This window comes from Gorilla gorilla, chromosome 2, assembly GCF_029281585.2.
Source record: "Gorilla gorilla gorilla isolate KB3781 chromosome 2, NHGRI_mGorGor1-v2.1_pri, whole genome shotgun sequence".
Taxonomy (NCBI): domain Eukaryota; kingdom Metazoa; phylum Chordata; class Mammalia; order Primates; family Hominidae; genus Gorilla; species Gorilla gorilla.
In genome coordinates this window covers 49,310,854-49,333,475 of record NC_086017.1, presented here as the reverse complement: position 1 = coordinate 49,333,475, position 22,622 = coordinate 49,310,854, and positions in this window count along the sequence as shown.

Here is a 22,622-nt window from a genome sequence, read left to right as displayed (position 1 = left end):
ACACCCCTCTAGGAATAACAAGTGTTGCTTTGAACCCCTCTGAGTAGTCACCCTCCTCTCCTGACTCAGATCCTGCGAATTTCCCACCTGCCTCTCACAGATGCACACTGGCCTCTCCACAGGGTTCCTATAAGGATATTCTCCCTGGAGATGAGTGTGACAGTTGATGTTTTCCAGAACTTCCTGTGCTTCACCTGCTGCCCCAGTATGGTGCTCTTTTGAGACAAACAACCCAATTCTGATGTTGGTAGCAAAAGCACATGTTTATTTCCCAGCCAGAGCCAGATAGCAGCCTCCTTGGATGGGATGGGAACTAGCTAAAATATCACATGGGACATAAGGGCTCAAAGGAGAAGGGGGAGGCCTGAAGAAACGAGGAGATGCTGGGGATCCAGAGGAGGCACCACCAGGCAGATGCAGGAGGTAGACAGAGACCAGCACCCCGCCTACTGGGGGTTCCCCAAGAGTGCCTCTCTCATCCCCTGGGGGCATGGTAAGCTCAGCCAAACCCCACCAACCACACCCTCCCCTTCTACTATGAATGAGTCACAGAGACAGGCCCAGAGTATTGGCGGGGATGCAGAAGGACCTCATACACACACATTCATGAAATAAACATCTCCTCACAAAAATTCAGGGATCCGGCTCCTCCCCGAGCCCAGCCCTATCTTGCCTGAGATCAGAGCCCTTCCCTGAGGCCTCAGGCATTAGAATCCAAGTCAGTGTCCCCTGAATCCAGTCCTACCTTACAGGAGGGGCTCTGGCTTTATCAACACCCCTACCCTACCACACCCCAGAAGGCTAAACACCTCCTTTATGTCTTCCCCCAACACCACACCTCTCAGACTAGCACTGTGGAATGGACCCAGCGAAGGAGGAGAACAGCAAATGAAGTCTCAGTCCTCCTGGGTGAGGTGGGGGCAGTGAGGGTGGCGGGTCTCTTCCCTGTGAAAACCTGAGGACTGAGAAAGTAAGCAACCTGGGGCCTGTTGGGCAAAGTCACCTCTCCAGGAGACTTTTGGGCAGCACTGTGAGCTTGTTCTTGGGAAAGGCAGCATCATCTCTCTCCTCCGCTCCACCAGAGGCTCCACCTGGGCTCCTGCCACACCCACATCTGCGACACTTTCCCTCTCCACTAATTGGAGGCCCAAGACCTGCAGGGAAGCAGAAGACAGAAGATGTCTCTCAGCTTCCAGAGTGGAAGCACCCAGTCTCATCACTGGAATTTGGGCTTTCTTGATTTGGGGTGCACCTGGAGAATGAGCAGGCGGCACAGGCCTGTTCGGGGAAGGACAGGAGGGGTGTTCCAGGGTTCAGTTTATAATCGTGAAGATCTCCCTGTTTTCCTTTCTTTCTTAGGGACAGAGAATTCAAAACTCTCAGCCTTTTGCAATGGTCGGCAAGTGTTTTGGTGTGGACAGAGGGACCGTCATCAAGGAGACCCACATCCCACTGCAGGGATTGGCCTGGAGAGGAAGACACTGTTGCCAACTTTCAGTTTCAGTTTAAATTCCAGAAAGGAAAAGTGGACCTTAAGGAAGCTGACTCACATTGCTAGCAAATCATTGCCAGAAAGAAAATTTGAATTGTTAAAACACAATATTTGTGCCTCTTTAAAGCCAAATTCAAAAATGGCAGAAAGGGTCTGAAGTTCCTACCTCCATGAGCCCTAGCTCAGCTCAGCCTGCCTGACAGCTTGTCAATCCATGCCCAGCAAGCAAGAGCTGATGGGGTCTGGACAGGGCTAGGGCAAGTGGGCTGGGAGAGGAGGTTACTTTGGGCAAGGTGGGCCAGTGCATTCTCACAGGGCATAGGACACAGGAGGAGAAGCTGGCAGCACCTCCCAAAGGGTGGGACACTTCCTGAGTCTTACCTCTGCTTCTTGCCCCCTGAACTAAGTACATCTTACAGATGGAGTTGGAAATCCCTCTTCCCAGCCGCGCGCTGTGGCTCAGGCCTGTAATCCCAGCACTTTGGAAGGCCGAGGCAGGTGGATTTACAAGGTCAGGAGTTCAAGACCAGCCTGGCCAAGATGGTGAAACCCCGTCTCTACTAAAAATATAAAAATTAGCCAAGCGTGGTGGCAAGTGTCTGTAATCCCAGCTACTTGGGAGGCCGAGGCAGGAGAATTGCTTGAACCCAGGGTGTGGAGATTGCAGTGAGCCGAGATCGCATCACTGCACTTCAGCCTGAGTGACAGAGTAAGACTCCATCTCAAAAAAAAAAAAAAAAAGAAAGAAATCCCTCTTCCCTTCCAGTAAGCAGTGGCCTGCAGCAGAGCCGTGACCCAAGCAGCCATTTCCACATGACACTTGGGCCCTGCTTAGAGCCCCTGGAAACAGTAGGGCTGGAGAGAGCCCTCAAAGGCAATGAACAGCTCGCATGTGCAGGTGGCAGCTAAGTCAGTGGAATGTCCCCACCATGATGATCCTGTGTCCCTAAAGTGGCGAGGCCAGAGGAAGATCAGCAGGCCCAGACATAAGAAAATGAAGGGAGGAAGGACTCAAATCAAATACTTTACTTTCTTTTTTTTTTTTTTTTTTGAGACAGAGTCTCGCCCTGTTGCCCAGGCTGGAGTGCAGTGGCACGATCTCTGCAACCTCGTTCAAACGATTCTCATGCCTCAGCCTCCTAAATAGCTGGGATTACAGGCATGTGCCACCACGTTAGTTAATTTTTTTGTATTTTTAGTAGAGATGGGGATTCCCCATGTTGGCCAGGCTGATCTTGAACTCCCGACCTCATGTGATCCGCCTGTCTCAGCCTCCCAAAGTGCCAGGATTACAGGTGTGAGTCACCGTGACTGGCCAAATAGTTTACTTTCTAAACAATGTAGAGGTTTGTGTCTTTTTTCCCCATGATAGGTACTTAAAAATTATTGTTTACTTTCAGTTGTATAACTTTTACCAATTACTTTATATTTGCCTTTGTTCTTTTTTTAATTATAAGTCTCTCAAGTTGCCTTTGACACCACCCGCAGCCCCAGTGCCCTCAAGCCCTTCCCAGGAGTAGCTGCTACTGAGACATACCTTTCCAGTCTTTTCATACACTTTTGTGTCCGTATATATATTCCTTAATACATGTGAAGTATTGTCCTTTAAAATGAAAGGTGTCAATATGAATATATTAGTGCACTTTTGATTTCTCAGCAATGTTTTTAGGATCCATTCAGCTAGATATATAGGTATGTAAATTCTTTTATTTTTGAATTTGTTTAACTTGACAGATAACGTTGTTTGTTGTTATTGTGTACAAATGATGTTTTGAAGTATATATACATTGAGGAGTGGTTTGAAAATTCCTTTTAACTGCTATATGCATGTGCTGCTTCATCATAGCATGTAACACCTTTGATTTTGCCTTTCACCTCTATCAATAGATTTTAGGTTTCTCCTGTAGCTCCTCCACTATAAACAATGCTGTAATAATTCCAGGACACAATTCTGTGCCCAGAAGGAGGGGTATGGCAGTAGTCACTACAGTGGGGAGGGGTAGTTTATCAATGACTTTTTTAGAATTTCTATTACATGTTGATAACAAGAAACAGACAGATTTTTAGTCAGATGACTTTTTAAAAATTCTCCGCCAAGGCTGGGCGTGGTGGCTCATGACTGTAGTTCCAGCTCTTTGGGAGGCTGAAGCAGGAGGATCACCTGAGGTTGGGAGTTCAAGGCCAGTCTGACCAACATGGAGAAACCCCAACCCTACTAAAAATACAAAATTAGCTGGGAGTGGTGGCGCATGCATGTAATCCCAGCTACTCAGGAGGCTGAGGGAGGAGAATCGCTTGGACCCAGGAGGCGGAGGTTGCGGTGAGCCGAGATCATGCCATTGCACTCCAGCCTGGGCAACAAGAGCAAAACTCCATCTTAAAGAAAAAAAAATGTCAGCTAGGTGTGGTGGCTCACACCTGTAATCCCAGCACTTTGGGAGGCTGAGGCAGGTGGATCACCTGACCTCAGGAATTTGAGACCAGCCTGGGCAACATGGTAAAACTCTACCTATACAAAAATTTGCCAGGCACGGTGGTGCGCATCTGTAGTTCCAGCTACTCGGAAGGCTGAAGTGTCAGATTGCCTGAGCCCAACAGGCAGAAGTTGCAATAAGCCAAGATCACACCACTGTACTCCAGCCTGGATGACACAGCTCTCTCTCGCTCTAAAAAAAAAAAACAAAAAAAAAAAGACTGCTCTCCCCACCCCAAAACTCTGCTTTTACATCCCTTTACATGCCTACTCTTTCCTGGTAGATACTGAGAAGTGGAATTACATTTCACTTCTGATAAGCACTGCCATTCACTCCAAACTCCATTCCAAACTTCTTTTTGCCATCTGCCTTCAAGATTCCTTTATTTATTATTTTCTTCATCTTTCCTGGCCTGGCCTCTTCTGACTCTTTCGAAGTTTCTCTCCATCTACTTATACTTTGGACAGACTTGACCACAGATTTCCGAGCTCCCCTCTAATTTCAACCAATTCAGTGGTTCCGCATACATGTGGATGAATCCAATCCATATCTCTCTGTCGCCTCCAGACCCCATGTCCGCACACTGGACACCTCCATATGAACTTGCATCTCCCTTTACAAACTAAACTCCCCAGAATTGAACTGGTCACCCCTTTCTCCTCCTGCTTTTAACTCACTTTGTTCCTGTGTCCCCACCTCAGTTAAGGGCCGGGGCACTGACCAACTCCTATGCTCAGCCACCTCCACCTTGGCCAGCATCTTCACAGCCCTGCCCCACCATCCTGACTGGTCTGGGACTAACCTTTTGTATGGCCAAAAAAGAGAGACAAAAAGGCTGCAATTCTCCACCCTCATAGGCACCCCCTAACCCAGGTCACTTTCCTTCCTTCCTAGGTCGCCCATGCAATGTCCTGGCTAACTCCCTGCCCCAGACTTGCCTAGGAACTTGCTTCCATTGTCCCAGCCGCAGCCAGACAGAGCTTCCTTCCACGTTGCACATCTGATGGCACCCCAGGTCCTCTTCATCAGACATGGAGGCCTCATGGTCCTCTCTGCTTTCCTCCCCAGCATAGTCTCTCTCCACCCTCTCCTCCAGCTCCAAGGCTCCCAAAGTTATGGCTCTGCCCAGTCTCCTCTCCAAGATTTCACACCTTTGTTGCCCCCGGCCTCCTACAGCCTCCCCACCCTCTTGTCAGCTCCCACTCAAGCTTCCCACCTCCCTTAAACACGGCTGTCTCTAGGGAGCCCTCCCAGGCCAGCCCCACCAGACGAGGGTGTTAGGTTTTGAAGGGAAGGTGAGAGTTAAAGAAACACAGAGATATACATGTACACATATGTAACAAACATCCACGTTGTGCACATGTACCCTAGAACTTAAAGTATTAAAAAAGAAAAGAAAAGAAAAGAAACACAGAGGGAGAGAGAGTGGAGGCTCTACAGCAAACACAGACATATTGCAAAAACCTACGGAGGTAGGGGACCAGCTTAATGCCAGAGCCCACGCGGCTTACAGGCTGGGGTACTTATAGGTATGGGTGGGAGGGGTGTGTGCAGTATGGCCCTTTTTGCGGCAGAATGTGATAGTGATGTTCTTTGGATCTTTGCGCAGCAGGGTGTATAGGGATGTTCCTTTAGCTGGGCCTTTGCCGGGTAGGGTATGATAAGAATGTTCCTGTGCCTTGTGGTCAGGTTAGGCGGAATGTTTCTCGTGGCCAGAACCCCGTGGAATGTTTCCCTTTGACCAGGGTCTGTGAAATGGCAGGAGGCTTACAAAATAGTGCAGTTTGCACTAACACAGGGGAGTAGGTTGAGACCCAAATGCAAGCGAATGGCCACCTTGGGGAGGTCGGTGAGGGCGGTTGGAGAGAGGCTGGGGGTCCCTGAAGAGGAGGCTGGGAGTAGTGAGGGGATGGCTGGGAGCCGTTGGGAGTTGACTGGGGACTGCTGGGGGCTGGCCGGGTACAACTGGGGGCACAGGTGGTCACCGTGTGCACTGAAGGGAAGCCACAAGCGCACACAAGGTGGGACACTCGGGACAACTGGGACCAGAAGGTGGGGGCCAAAGAATAGGGGGGCCAGACTTAGTCCCCATCAGGCACCCCAAGGGGGAGGAGGAATCCGACTGGAAACTTCCAACCACTCGCTATTCTGCGGATTCAGCCAGTGGGTGGCAGAGGCCCAGGCTGAGTGAGAGCCGCATCGCCCGGGTGCAGCTTCCTGCTTTGGCCCCTCTGCGATCCTTGGGGCGAGAGCGCAGCGCAGGCTGGTCCCGCTCCGCAGAACACGTAGAGTCCTTGGAAAAGTCTGGCCTGCGCGGGGCTCAGCTTGTCCTCAAGTCCCGGGCCGTGACTGCTCAAAACAAGGAGGCCCTCACCGACGGGCCGCTGCGTCTGCAGGAGGATCCTGGGATGCTGGACTGGATACAGTTTCCTGTCTTTCTGTGGCTGTTTCCGGACCTGTTTGAGCACAGGCTACAAATTTAGAGGTCGCGGAGAACCTTGGCAGGGAGCGTCTCTGATTTCCCACAGCTCTGCTTTCTCCACTGGCTCATTGCCAGGGAACTGCGGTCCACGTGGCCTCTCTCCACACTCTGCTTTCTTCCTGAAGTCCAGGCCTCCATCACTGTGCCATCCAATATCAGGAAATGCCCTTTTATGATTGCCTTTTGTCTTTTCCCATTCCCGGCATGGAGCAGATTGTTGCCTATTATTTGCTTAGGCTTTCCTTTATCCACACTCTTGGATAAACCCTTACATCCTGATGCTGGGCTTGAACAGGTGACTTGCTTTGGTCAAGGGTAAAGGTAATGCAAGAGGAAACTTGAAGATTGCATGCTGCTCCTGGAAACCTGACTCTATATGAGCATGCCGTGACTATCCTGATAGATGACATGGCCCAGCACCACTAAAGAACACTGAGAGACAGGCCATGGGGATCAGCCAGCTCCCAGCCAACCTGACCCCAGGCATATGAGTAAGTCCAGATCAGCTGAGCCTGGTAGAATCTTAAACTAAATAAGTGCTGTTGATTTGAGGGAGACTGTTATATAGCAGTAGATCACTTACTTATGTGCTACCCAAAACTTCAGATCAAATCTCTTTTCTTTGTTCTCCCTCTACCCCTACCCCTATCTCTCTTTTTGCTTTTCTTTAATTTATTATTATTATTATTATTATTATTATTATTATAGAGATGGGGTCTCCCTATGTTGCCCAGGCTGGTCTTGAACTCCTGGGCTCAAGTGACCCTCTTGCCTTGGCTTCCCAAAGTGCTGGAATTACAGGTATGAGCCATTGCGCCCAGCCAGTACCTCTGTCTCTCTGTCTTGACCCTGTTACTCTGAACACCAAGCCTGGAGGAGGCCCAGTAAGGTTTCTAAAGAAGTATTTCCTAACATTTTTCACATGGACCCCCTGCATCAGAATTGCCTGGAGAACTTTTTGGAAATACTGAATCCTGGGAATTCTGGGAATCTTTGGAAATGCAGTATGAGAATCTTCAATTTGACCAGTCCCATTTTCCCCTAGGACACATTTTAACAGTTCTCCTTCCTCATTTACAGCTGTTGCTCCAGTCCCTTGGCACCATCCAGACATTGACCTAAGAAGATAACCTTGGGGAATCTGGAGGATGTCAATACAGCATGGTCTGATGAGAGCTGGGAAAGTCCGTCTTCCCATCTCCTCCCCTTCTCAGGTTCAAGCCACTCCAGGGCTGACTCACAGAACCAACTTTTTCTCCAGTTGATCCTTATGACACAGGAACTTCTGAAGCCTGAAAATGATGCTGGAGGAACAATCAAGGTAAGGTCTTGAGAAATGCTCTTCCCATGCTTGTCTTTGCATTCAGATATTAACTAAAGGGAAATCAATTTTACAATAAATCCCCCTCTGCAGTGCTCCAGAGCTTGTTCTTCTGAGAAAAAAAGCTCAGGACTCAGGCCCTAAAAAGAATAAAATCAACCTTCTCACCACCTTATATTTCTCACCACCCCACCTCCCTCCTACAGAAAGTGAGCTCCTTGGAGAGAATTTAGTCTAGGACTTCCTGCCCCTGCTTTACCTCACATGGGCTCTTCCCGGTACTGATTAAGGATGAGTGCTAAAAAGGCCTTGCAGCTCCACAGCCAAGTTCTTACCCCACAGGCTATGTGTTTATGGCTGGACCACCGAGGATGAACAGCTGACCTCAATGACTTGGAACAAAGATTATATGAGCCTGTGAAGGTCCTGAGATGTCCTGACCCTCAAAATCCAACTCCTGTGTAGGGTTTCTCTACATCAGACTTAGATTACTCAGTCGTGTTCACTTTAACCGAGAACTTTTCTTGCAAAGGCCTTGACAGACACCACTGGGCTGTGTCCTTAACCACTAAGATTTAGCCACAACTGAGGTGGCACAAGGCAGCTTTTTAAACCCCCACAAGTTGCATACAAAGACATAAAAACAAGCAAGGAAAATAGAATTATGATGAAGGCCTGGTTGTGGTGATGGCCACAGGTCATGGAGGACCAGGGACCACCCTTTTTGGTTTTTATTTTTCTGAGACAGCATCTCACTGTTACCCAGACTGGTGTGCAGTGGCATGATCTTGGCTCACTGAAACCTCCATCTCCTGGGCTCAAGTGATCCTCCTGCCCCAAACTCCAGAGTTGCTGAGACTATAGGCACGCACCACCACACTGAGCTAAGTTAAAAAAATTTTTTTGAAGAGATGAAGTCTCATTATATCACCCAAGCTGGTCTTGAACTCATGGCCTCAAGCTATCTTCCTGCCTCAGCCTCCCAAAGTGCTGGGATTATAGGTATGAGCCATCCCGCCCAGCCTAGGGCTGGGCCCATTTTTAAATCATCCATGGATGTCCCAAGGCTAAATGTCTTAAGCCTGCCAGTCCCAGTCCTGTGTCTGCATAAAAGGAGAAGCCTTTGCTGTCTATTTCTTCAAGCAGTTACAAGTTCCTTTTCCCTTTGAGTATTAAATATTCCCCAAAGCTATTTTGTTCTGCTAAATTCCTCCATGCTTTTTTTTTTTTTTTCTAGCAATGACTTGGACCTTGAGATTTCATCATGTTTGAAGGCTCTCTGCTTGGTAATATTTATGAGACCATTATTCACAGACAGACAACCTTCTTTTAGGTTTTATTAGACAATATTAAGTCCAGATAAGAGACCAACAGAGGAATTTGAGAATGAAATCTGAATTCTGAGAGTATTATTACTGTTTCTTGAGAAGGAAGAGGAGAAAGGAAGGAAACATTCATTGCCACATGCTATACCTTGTGCTCAGTCATTTCACAAAGATGTCCTTTATCCTTGAACAAGATCGGGTACACACTATTATCTTTGTACACGTGTGAACATGGACAAGAAATGTATTTGTTTCCTTGTTTGAGATGATTACCAATGGGTGCCAGAGGGGCCTATAGGTGATTTTAATTAAATTGCTTCAAATTACTTCTCGTTCTTCAAGCAAGAAGACCACTGGATTCTATCCAGGTTTTAGCTACCCAGCTTGGGGTGGACTGAGGTTGACCAAAGGATAAAAGCTGCAAAATATAGCAAACTCACCTAGTGACTTTCTCCTTATAGGACTCAACTCTCCTCTAGAAACCACCTTCTTTTGTTTTCTCCTCACTATCATCCAACGATCGTTTGTATATTTCTCCCAGAGTTTTTAGTGGTTGTCCATGAGAGGATGTGTCTGAAAGAAGCTACCTGACCACTACAAAAGTAGTTCCAATTTGTTAGCAATGTTGGAGGAAATATGGGTAAAGTTTCATGACTGACTTGTAAATTAAAGGCTGCACTTGGGCCAGGCGTGGTGGCTCATGCCTATAATCCCAGCACTTTGGGAGGCCAAGGTAGACAGAACACCTGAGGTCAGGAGTTCAAGACCAGCCTGGCCAACATGGCGAAACCCCGTCTCTACTAAAAATAAAAAAATTAGCCAGGCGTGGTGGTGCACACCTGTAATCCCAGCTACTCGGGAGGCTGAGGCAGGAGAATTGCTCCAACCCAGGAGGCAGAGGTTGCAGTAAGCCAAGATCACACCACTGTACTCCAGCCTGGGTGACAGAGTGAGACTCTGTCTCAAAAAAAAAAAAAAAAAAAAAAAAAAGGCTGCACTTGAACAGTAATGTTGCCCTTTAGGTGATCAACTCAGGAAGGTATACATAAATTCTAGGAATGCTGCCATTGCTCAAAACATGTTTGGAACTCCTTGCTGGAAACTACCTTTGGAGTCAGCAGCCTCATTCCTGTAGAGTCAGTTTCCATTTTCCACCTCAAATGGTAAATGGTGTTAATGCAGTTTGGCTGTGCCTTCTTTCACCTTCATGAAATGACAAATGCATTTCTGTGTTTGTCTTCTCTCCAAATTACAGAGTAAGTTCCTGGAGGATGGGGAAAGTTTCTAGTTATCTGTCAAATCCCACATTCTTGGCCTAACACAAGGCGCGTGGTCAGTTTTCAGCAAATATTGTTGAATAGTGAAATTACAAGGTATAAGAGTTTACTGTATTTTTGTTTTTGTGGTAAACATGTCAGGCAGTAGCTTTTTTATTTGATTATTGCATGCATAGACTATTGCTGGCAGAAGGGACCTTAACAACTTCTAGAATAACTTTCCAGTTCATGGAAAAAAGCTTTCTGGCAAGTCAAACCTTGAAGCTTCTTCCTGAATATTCAAATCAAAGCAGGTTAGCAATTGCTCTTTACCTAACTGAAATGCACATAAACAACACTGCATTGCAATTTTTCACTAATCAGATTGTCAAAGAATGATAATTATTATGAGTGATAATAAATTCAAATCTGCAGTCTCTTTTGTTGCTACTAAAAATTCAATTTAGGGAAATTTAATGTTTTTATTTTAATATCTTAAAATGTTCCCTGCCAAGTGATTCAGTTAACCACAAGGATGTTAATGACAGCCATGTTTATAATAGTTGAAATTTTATAAAATATTAAAACTAGGAAAATAGATATATAAACTATTTTGTAGCCACTTAATAGCTTACTGTGTAGCTAATGTATACAATCGATATAAAAGCTTATTGTAAATTCTAAGAGCATTTAGAGAAATGCTTATTGTAAATTCTAAAGAGAAGGTCAGTTGGCCATATATTGTGTATATAAAAAGTTACTTTCACCTAGTTACATTACCTGATAAGTTCACTGCTATGATATAGAGGAGTGGTGATAGTGGGTTATCCATGTCTTGTTTCTGACTTTAGTGAAAATGCCTCTAGAATTTTTCCATTGTATCAGTTATCTATTGCTCAGTAACAAACTCCCTGAAAGCTAAGCTGATTAAAACAAAAACAATTATTTCTTTTGCTCACAAATAAGCACAGAGTTTGACAGGAATGACTTGCATCTGCTCCACATGGCAACTGCTGAGATGGCTCCAACTGGGGCTGGACAATCCACTTTCAATACAGGTCATTCTCTTGGCTGGCAAGTTAGTGCTGGATGTTAGCTGGGAATTCAGCTGGTCTGGGGCTGGGGACTGGGGACTTTGGTTCTTCTCCATATGGGCCTCTCCCCAGCTGCTCAGGCTTCCTGACTGGAAGATGGCTGAGTTTCAAGAGCAAATGTCCCAAGGGACCCAGACAAAAGGGAATGGCATTTTTATGGCATATCTTTGAAAAACACATAGCATCATTTCCATTCTATCTTATTACTTGAGGAAGTTGGAACTTCTACCAAGGCTGAAAGGGAGGGGACATAGATTCCACCCATTGGATAGTGACAATGTCATGTTAAGATAAGCATGTAGAATGAGAGACATTTATGGTCTGAAGTTGATATTTTAAACTCTCTCATTAACAAAGACCTCAAAACACTTTATCTTTCACATAACCTCCATACCCGTTTTAAAATTTTTATCATTATTATTAGAGACAGGGTCTTGCTACATTGCCAAGGCTGATCTGGAACTCCTGGGCTCAGGAGATTCTCCTGCTTTGGCCTCCCGAAGTGTTGGAATTACAGGCATGAGCCACCACACCCAGCCTATACTCTCTGTAAATATTTTGTTGATTGCTTTTATCTTGCCTGTTTTTTACCCTATATATTAGAAATCTTGTCACTGATTTACACAGTCTAATGTTTGCCACCAAGGAATATATCTCTAAAGAATATAGATAGGCTGGGTGCAGTGGCTCACACCTGTAATCCCAACACTTTGGGAGGCCAAGGCAGGTGAATCACCTGAGGTAAAGAGTTTGAGACCAGCCTGGCCATCATGGTGAAACACCGTCTCTACTAAAGATACAAAAATCAGCCAGGCATGGTGGTGCACACCTGTAGTCCCAGCTATTTGGGAGGCTGAGGCAGAAGAACCGCTTGAACCTGGGAGGTGAAGGTTGCAGTAAGCTGAGATTGTACCACTGTACTCCAGCCTGGGCAATAAAGCAAAACTCCATCTCAAAAAAATAGATAGATAGATAGATATAGATATAGACACAGACATAGACATAGACATAGATATAGATATAGATATAGATATAGCTTACCTTTGCTTGTTTTTGAACTTTTCACAAATGGAATCACATATTAGGAATAATATTCTGTTACACTTATTTTGCCCAAATTTGTACGATTCATACATGTCATTGCATGTAGCCATGATATGTTTAATTTCATCACTGATTGGCACTTTGTGGTATAAATATACAATAGTTTATCAACAGTACTGTAGATGGACCCAGAGCTACTTCCAAGTTTGTCAATTAGAATTCTTGTCCACATACCCTAGTGCAAATGTGCATGATTTTCTTTAGCATATACCTTCAAGAGCAATAATGTAGATGCTTATGTTACTAAAGAATGCCAAACTGTACCAATTTATACTCCCACCACCTAGTATAGGAGTTCCTGTTCCAAATCCTTGTTACCATTATCTGATTTTGCCAGACTTTTTTCATTTTTTTTTTTTTGAGACGAAGTCTTGCTCTGTCGCCCAGGCTGGAGTGCAGTGGCGCAGTGTCAGCTCATTGCAACTTCGCCTCCCAGGTTCAAGTGATTCTCCTGCCTTAGCTTCCCGAGTAGCTAGGATTACAGGTGCCTGCCACCACACTTGGGTAATTTTGTTATGCTTATGTAGAGATGGGGTTTTGCCATGTTGGCCAGGCTGGGACTTTTTTCTTGTTTATGGTAGGTTTGGAATGGAAAACAACTCCTTTAACCCTACCTTAATCTCACCTTAATGCATGCTACCTTTCCAAAGGGCAAGAGTGTTATCTCCTGTGGAATCTGCCCCTTCAGATACATAGCTCATAACTGCTTGAGGTGGGTAAATAGTGTTTGACTCTGTATATTGCGGACCAAGACAGAAAATGCCTGCATTAGCACAATTCTAGGTCCTTTCACTTCTGCTTGTAGGCTGGCCAGATCTAGCCAGAGTTCTTGTCTCTCATAGGACTGTGCTTAAAGCAGCCAAGAGTCACACAGACCGTCACTCTAGATCTCTCCTACCATTTTCCTAATGCCACAGATTTGATCAAATTTTGGTCTACCCTCCAAAGCAATGCAGGCTCCAAAACCTGACCCAACATTTTACCACCACGTAATGTGAGGCACCAGCTTTTCAGCCTGTGCTCAGTGAAAACTCACAGGCTCTGTTAGTATGGAAGAAGGGAGGATGAACATGGGTGTTCAATAGATATGACTGAGAAATCCTCATAAACATTGGTGTTCATCCTGGCCGCAGCTTTCTTTTGCCTTCACTTTCTTTTTTCCTTACTAACTTTTGTTTTTTGGAAAAGTCATTATATTGTCCTAATTCTTGAATGACAGTCAGTTAGCCATTTGTTTTTCTCATTCTACTGTCCCCTAGCTGTCACCATTGATGGGGAACAGTCAGGTGTCCTTCCTTTTCTCCTTGGCTTCTTTCAAGAACACTTTTGGTTTTGGCATTTCAGGATTCTTTAACAATGTAAATAAGAATGGGTTTTTAAAAACCACTTCCACTTACTACACATTGGAATTCCTGAATTTGTAGATTCATGAGAATTTTGGATCATATCTATTTGTAGATTCATGAGAATTTCTTAGTCATATCTATTTGACACTGACTTCTTTATTCTCTCTTCTCTCTCTCTGGAACTACAATTAGACAGTGACTCTCTAATTTTACTCTCTTTGTATCTCCTCTTTTGTATTTTTTTTCCTCCTCTCTCTGTTCTCCTTATGAATAATTTTTTTCATATATTTTTTCTAATTCATCAAACCTTTCTACAACAGTGTCTTATTATTTTTTCTGCTCATTGGGTTTTCAATTGCAATGATCATATTCTTTATTTCTAAATGGCAAAAGCACATTGTCAATAACTAGATAGTGTCTTAAAAAGACAACTTACTTAAAAGAAATATATCTATATGAAATGATATACAGTAATACCAAAAAAAATTTCCCTATAAGGGATTTTGAAACAAATGTCAAACTAGCCCATTCATTTCTTCAGGCTTGATGGCCTGTGCAGAGTCTTGTGTGCCACCATGATGGTCTAAGGGACTACTTTCTCATGCTAAAGACTGTACCTTTCTTTTGCACATCATAAATGGAAGACACCCCTTGGGTTGAGATAAGAGTATCGGATGGAAGAAAATGCAGAGCTGAGTTACTGAGGAGAGGTGGTGAGAGGGCCTTACCGTGGGGACATGATGATGCACACTTCTGGCAATGTCGAGTGCTCTTTGCACCAATGTGAACCTAGCTAGCCAGCCATGGAGAGGGGAGAGTGCTTCTTGGACCATTGTCTCTCAGTGAGAGTGCAGCAGGAGGCAGAATTGGGGTAGATGTCTATGCAATGATAGCTTTTTCCTTGTCCCCAACTCATTTCCAAAAATATCTATAGAAGAGAAGAGAGAAAACTTAGGTGAGTTTTCTATGGGTTGGGCAATGGAGATGTGCACCACTCACATAGCATGGACTCCAAGAGACTTCATGGCCTCTGGTACAGGCCCCCAACTCCCTATGAGAACAGAACGTTTTGATGAGGCTCTACTTGGTGTGAGGCTGGACTGAGACCTCTTCTCTCTGGAGGGGTTTCTTTGCTGTCATTCTCTCCAGTGATTTTCTCCATTTGTCCTGTTTCTATAGGCTGATGCCTGTGATTCTTGCTTTAGACAAAAGCTTTCCTCATGTTTCCATCATCCTCACTTCTGTTTCCATAGTAAATAAATTGTTCACTTGTTATCTGCCTCTCCAGATAACTGCCACAAGGTCACAGGCTTTGTCTTCATTCACTGCTCTATCCCCATTGCTTGTAATAATACCTGGTCCAGAGTAAGTGCTTAATAAATATTTGCTGAAAATGTTGAGTTCTTATTATTTTACTTGAGATTTTTTTCAAAGTAGAATTGGCTAATTCTGGCACTATTCCTAAAAGAAGCCTGCTGAACTTAGCATTTTCAGAAGTACAGCTTGCCCTGCCCTATTAAACAAATAGAATGTTTTACCTGTAGGCTTAAAGCAGGTTTTTCATGGATGGAGTTTAGCAATCTCATCCCTGCCTTGCAGAAAAACTCTGGATTGCTCAGGCTGGGTCAGAAACCCCACGGAAATAGTGACATTTACCACTGGATACCACGTTATTTAGAACATGAGGTTGAGTTTTTCCAACAGGATCCTTAATAGTTTCCCAAAAGGGAACAATTTTAAAATGTCTCAATTACCTACAAATAAATTTACCAAAGGACATGCAAAACGTCTACAGGAAAAATTATAAAACCTTATTGAGGGACATAAAAATGAGAAAATGGAGTAACACACAGATTGCTCACGGGTTGAAAAACTCAGTAGTGTAAATCAGTCAGTATTGCTCTATAGAATCAATGTAATCCCAACAGGGTTTATAGTGGAACTGGACTAACCGATTGGATTTGGCTTGAAAATGTATATGACAATGCAAAACCATCAATAATAGCCAAGACTCTCTTGGAGGAAAGGAGGAAGATAGGAGGATTGCCCTACTTGATACCACAATAGATTATAGAGTTCTAGTAAATAGGCTAGTGTGGTATTGACTCAGGGACACTCATAGAGCAGGGAGAAAAATGGAGAGGTCAGGATCAGACTGCACAGATGGACCCTGTGGGGAAAAGAAAGAGAGATCAGATTGTTACTGTGTCTGTATAGAAAGAAGTGACATAAGAGACTCCATTTTGTTCTGTACTAAGAAAAATTCTTCTGCCTTGAGATGCTGTTAATCTGTAACCTTACCCCCAACCCTGTGCTCCCTGAAACACGTGCTGTGTCAACTCAGGGTTAAATGGATTAAGGGCTGTGCAAGATGTGCTTTGTTAAACAAAGCTTGAAGGCAGCATGCTCTTTAAGAGTCATCACCACTCCCTAATCTCAAGTACCCAGGGACACAAAACACTGCGGAAGGCCGCAGGGACCCCTGCCTAGGAAAGCCAGGTATTGTCCAAGGTTTCTCCCCATGTGATAGTCTGAAATATGGCCTCGTGAGAAGGGAAAGACCTGACCGTCCCCCAGCCCGACACCCGTAAAGGGTCTGTGCTGAGGAGGATTAGTAAAAGAGGAAGCAACGCCTCTTTGCAGTTGAGACAAGAGGAAGGCATCTGTCTCCTGCCCGTCCCCTGGCAATGGAATGTCTCGGTGTAAAACCCGATTGTATACTCCATCTACTGAGATAGGGGAAAACCGCCTTAGGGCTGGAGGTGGGACATGCAGGCAGCAATACTGCTCTTTAAGGCATTGAGATGTTTATGTGTATACACATCTAAAGCACAGCACTTACTTCTTTACCTTGTTTATGATGCAGAGACCTTTGTTCACGTGTTTACCTGCTGACCTTCTCTCCCCTATTATCCTATGACCCTGCCACCTCCCCCTCTCCGAGAAACACCCAATAATGATCAATAAATACTAAGGGAACTCAGAGGCCGGCAGGATCCTCCGTATACTGAACGCCGGTCCCCTGGGCCCCCTTTTTTCTTTCTCTATACTTTGTCTCTGTGTCTCTTTCTTTTCCAAGTCTCTCGTTCCACCTAATGAGAAATGCCCACAGGTGTGGAGGGGCAACCCACCCCTTCAGACCCAATTTTTGAGAAGCAGCAATTCTGAACAGTGAAGACAGTGTTTTCAACAGAAAGTCCTAAGGGTTATTGTAGGGTCCAGCCCCACAGGGTCGGTGAGTTTTCTCCTCGTGTGCGGAGAGAGCGTAGAAATAAAGACACAAGACAAAGATATAAAAGAAAAGATAGCTGGGCCCGGGGGACCACTACCACCAAGACGCGGAGACCGGTAGTGGCCCTGAATGCCAGGCTGCGTTGATATTTATTGGATACAAGACAAAGGGGCAGGATAAGGAGTGTGAGCCATCTCCAATGATAGGTAAGGCCACATGGGTCACGTGTCCACTGGACAGTGGGCCCTTCCCTGCCTGGCAGCCGAGGCAGAGAGAGAGGAGAAAGAAACAGCTTACACTATTATTTCTGCTTATCAGAGACTTTTAGTACTTTCACTAATTTGCTACTGCTAACTAAAAAGCAGAGCAAGATGGAACATGAAGGCGAACTACGAGCGTGACCACTGAAGCACAGCATCACAGGGAGACGGTTAGGCCTCCGGATAACTGCAGGCGGGCCTGCTTCCACAAGAGGTGGAGGAGTAGGGTCTTCTCTAAACTCCCCTGGGGAAAGGGAGACTCCCTTTCCCGGTCTGCTAAGTAGCGGGTGTTTTTCCTTGACACTGAGGCTACCGCTAGACTACGGTTCACTTGGCAACAGGCGTCTTCCCAGATGCTGGCGTTACCACTAGACCAAGGAGCCCTCTGGTGGCCCTGTCTGGGCATAACAGAAGGCTCGCACTCTTTGTCTTCTGGTCACGTCTCACTATGTCCCCTCAGCTCCTATCTCTGTACGGCCTGGTTTTTCCTAGGTTATGATTATAGAGCGAGGATTATTATAATATTGGAATAAAGAATAATTGCTACAAACTAATGATTAATGATATTCATATATAATCATATCTAAGATCTATATCTGGTATAACTATTCTTATTTTATATTTTATTATACTAGAACAGCTCATGTCCTTGGTCTCTTGCCTTGGCACCTGGGTGGCTTGCTGCCCACAGGTTATGGCTGTTTTTGTAGGATTTTATATGTGATTGCGAAACCATTTGACGTTATCTGGTGAAATTAGAGTTTAAAACCGACAGGGGAAAACTTTGCACAAGGATCTATCAAAAATGTTCCAAATGGTGGGCCACAGTGGCTCATGCCTATAGTCCCAGGCTGAAACAGAAAGGTCACTTGAGCTCAGGAGTTTGAGACCAGCCTGGGCAATATAGTGAACCCTCCTCTCTACAAAAAAAAATTTTTTTAATTGGCTGAGCATGGTGACACGCACCTGTAATCCCAGCTACTTGAAAGACTGAGGTGGGAGGATCGTTTGAGCCCAGTAGGTAAAGGCTGCAGAGAGCCATGATCACACCACTGCACTCCAGCCTGGGCGGCAGAGACTCTGTCTCAAAAAAGAAAACAAAAAGCAGAGACAATATTGAGGGAAAGAAGCAGATCACAAAGAAGACGTGCTAAGATTCCACTTATGGGAAGCTCAAAAACAAGAAAATTAAATAATTCATGATTAAAAGCACAAACATAAGTGGGGAAACAATAAAGTCAACCAGGTTATCACAGGAGCAGGAGCTCTCTGACCTGAGAGGAGCAGGGAGGGACACATAGATGCTTTCTCTGGTCCTGGCACTTTTCCCTTTCATAACCTGCATCACAGTTGCAGAGGCTTTAACTTGATTCTTACTCTTTAAGAATGCATGGATATGTCTCTTAAACTATCTGCATGTATGATCCATTTTACATAAAAATTATTTTTAAAGTAAGTACTAAGGAAAGACAATGCAATGCATACGAGCAGTATTCACTACATGCCAAACCCAGACTAATTGCTGTGCAGGATGATCTCAATGAATCACAGCAGCCCACAATCATCCCATTTGATGGTGAGGCCACTTGGGCTAGAGACATAGTCCCTTGCCCAGAACCACACACTAGGAGTGGCCCAAGCAGGGCTGTCATCACCCAAGTATGTCCAATTCTACAGCCCACACTATCCACCTCACTATGCAGCCCATCATCTCAATGGTGACAGTGGGCCAGTCCCTTCACAGGACAACTGGTTATGCAAAGGTGTCCTTGGTGCTGGGCCATGGCGCAGACCAGACCCAGTCCCAACTACACCAACTAGCACACCAGGAGACCACACCCAAGCTGACCTCAGGGAGTGCAGTGCATTCTCAAAACACTATGTGAAGCTGTTGTCTTTGACCAAGCAGGGAACTTGATCAAACACCCAAGTTGAGAGCAGGTGATGTGGCCACCCGTTAATCATGCTGATGTGCTCCTGAACAAGCAAGAGTGGGCACCTTGAATCCTGTTGGGAGCTTCAGGTTTGCCAAATGAAACTTACCTCTCCCACTTTTTTTGAATATTAACATTAAGTCTCTTGATTTATCCTTTTTTTTTTTTGAGTCAGTTTTGCTCTGTTGCCTAGGCTGGAGTGTGGTGGCACTCACAACTCACTGCTGCCTCCAACTCCTGGGCCCAAGTGATCCTCCTGCCTCAGGCCCCCAAATAGCTGGGAACCAGGTGCACACCACCACACCCAGCTAATTTTTAAAATTTTTTGTAGACATGGGGTCTTGCTATGTTGCCCAGTCTGGTCTTAAACTCCAGGCCTCAAGTGATCCTCTTACCTCAGCCTCCCAAAGTGCTGGGATTACAAGCATGAGCTACTGCACTCAGCCTCCGATTTATTGATTGATTGATTGATTTTTTTTGAGACAGTTTTGCTCTGTTGCCCAGGCTGGAGTGCAATGGCAGGATCTCGGCTCACTGCAAACTCCGCCTCCCAGATTTAAGCGATTCTCCTGCCTCAGCTTCCTGAGTAGCTGGGATTACAGGCACACACCACCAGGCCTGGCTAATTTTTTATATTTTTAGTAGAGATGGGGTTTCTCCATTTTGGCCAGGTTGGTCTCAAACTCCTGTCCTCAGGTGACCCGCCCACCTCGGTCTCCCAAAGTGCTGAGATTACAGGCATGAGCCACCTGGCCCTCAGATTTATTCTTAACTTTTTCTTTTCACTCAGTACTTACTAGCATTTACCAAGTGCCAGCTTTTGTGATAGGCTGATTCCAATGAGGATGCTCAGATATGCCCTCATACTAGGAATGTACTAGAAAATATATGTTTATTGCACACAGTCCTAAGAAAGGAGTCCCTAAGCTACTTAAGAAAGTAGAAGAAGAGGGAAACTAGAGTTCTGTGTGGGATTCAGTTTCTATTAAGCATAGAAGACAAACTGCCCAAAAGTGTATGAAGAGCTTGAAGTTGTGAACAAGTAAAATATTTAGAGCAAGCTACATTTGTAAGATCAGGCTGAACAAGGAAATTGAATAACTTACTGAGAGAAATGCAATTCCTGTGTAGAAGGAAATGGAGATGTGCCAGGGCAAGAAGGGAGGCGGCTCACGGGGCCAAAGCAAGAGCAGTGCCTAGCAGTGAAGGAGGGAACGGCTTCTCCCTCACCTTAAAAATGGCCTCATGCTAGGAATTGAGTCAGGAAGACTCAATTCTGCAAACACCACTGGGGGTAAGTTGCTAGTAGCAGGCTGCTGAACACCCAGGGGGCACAGATTGTCACTGATTCAGCAGTGCTTATGAGCTGCCCTACATCAGGTGGGCACCACCAGGCAAGAGAAAACTGTTGGAACTGGCTAGTTTAAGATGGCTATTCCAGATGGTGACAGCTTGGGGACACCGACTCTGCGGCCATAGGCAGCTGCTGGGTCCCATGAGAGCATGGTGATCCCAAACCTGAGCCAGAATCCACTAGCAGTTGGTGATATGGTGCAGGGCCAGGGGAGTGGAGTTGGGGAGAGGATCCTATTTTCAGATATACAAGGTTATAAAAAGGTTAAGGCCTGCCAGGGAAGGCTAACCCCAGCTGAGTGGGTCTGAGAGAAATCCCCTCTAGTATTTGCTGGCTTCCACTTAGCTGAACGTGAATGAACCCTGCCAAGGGAGACTACCTCCTCCCTAACCTCAGAATCTAGAAAAAGAGACTTTCTGGAACTGGTTTGAGAATGCTACCAAGGTCTCCTGATTGGAGGTGCTTGGCACTAGGACACAAGTCTATGGAGAGGCTGGGTTTGCATGGGACCCCAGTAAGATGGGGTAATCCTGGAGGTTGCTGGATAGTCACAACGGATGTTTTCCACAGTATCTTCAAGTGTCCAGAAATGCCAAGGTTCTCTGTTCGCTGAACAGACTCCACCCAGAACCCGCTCATTAAATGAGCTTAGTATACCTTACTCCAGGCTCACACCACCTCGCAATGCTTCTCCAACTCCCCTGTTGGCCAGTAGCCTTCTGGTAAACTGTCCCTGCTTCCCACCATCCTGATTCTAGCAATCTCTACCAGTGTTGCTAACCACTTGCAACTTCAGGATCCATAAATCTCACTGAATGCCATTCAACTTGGAGACATTATAGGGCAGATCTTCCCAGCCTCGCTTACAGCCATAAGCAGGCTTCCCATGAAGACAATGCTTGAGGTTGCAGTGTTCCCATTGCCTCAGCACCACCGGAAGGAGCCCTAGGAATGTGGTCACATGTACATGTATTTTGTAAATTTTCCAAGAGAATGTATGAATCCATGTAAATCAGTTCAGGCCATCTCAAAATCTGCATTCAATCCAATCTATGGAAATGTCTCTATAATCTTTCTGAGACAGGGCCTCACTTCGTCACCCAGGCTAGAGTATACAGGGGCTCAATCACAGCTCACTGCAGCCTCCAACTCCTGGCCTCAGGTGATTCTCCCACCTCAGTCTCCTGTGTAGCTGAGGTACTACAGGAGTATGCCATCACACCCTGCCAATTTTTTGTATCTTTTGGAGAAAGACGGGGTTTTACCACGTTGCCCAGGCTGGTCCTGAACTCCTGAGCTCAAGCAATCGCTTTGCCTCTGCCTCCCAAAGTGCTGGGATCATGGGTGAGCCAACATGACAGCCACGAGTATTTTTTTAATAGGCAATGAAAATCTTGAAATCCGTTTAGGATGAAGCCACCAGCATTAATACATAAAAAACAAATATGGTCAGGCTCAGGCCTGTAATCCCAGCATTTTGGGGCGGGTCACATGAGGCCAGGAGTTGGAGACCAGCCTGGCAGAACCATCTCTACTACAAATACAAAAATTAGCTAGGTGTGGCAGTGCACACCTGAAATCCCAGCTACGCAGGAGAGCCTGAGGCACAAGAATCGCTTGAACCCAGGAGGCAGAGGTTGCAGTGAACTGAGATCACGCCACTGTACTCCAGCCTGGGCAACAGGGAAAGACTGTCTCCCCAACCCCCTCCCCGCAAAGACAAATATGGAGAACATCACATTTTTAAATACATACATACCTCTCCTCTCCCAGAACCTGTAGGCAAGCTGACAAGAGGGGCAATTAATGTCTCTCAATGTGGGGAAGGGCCATCGCCTCTCCAGGGCTTCCAGGAATAGTTAACCTAAGTGACAGGAAGACTCTCAAAAATAAAAACCTAAGCTCTATAGAACTTACCTACGCAAATGGTAATAAAAGCAAGATCATC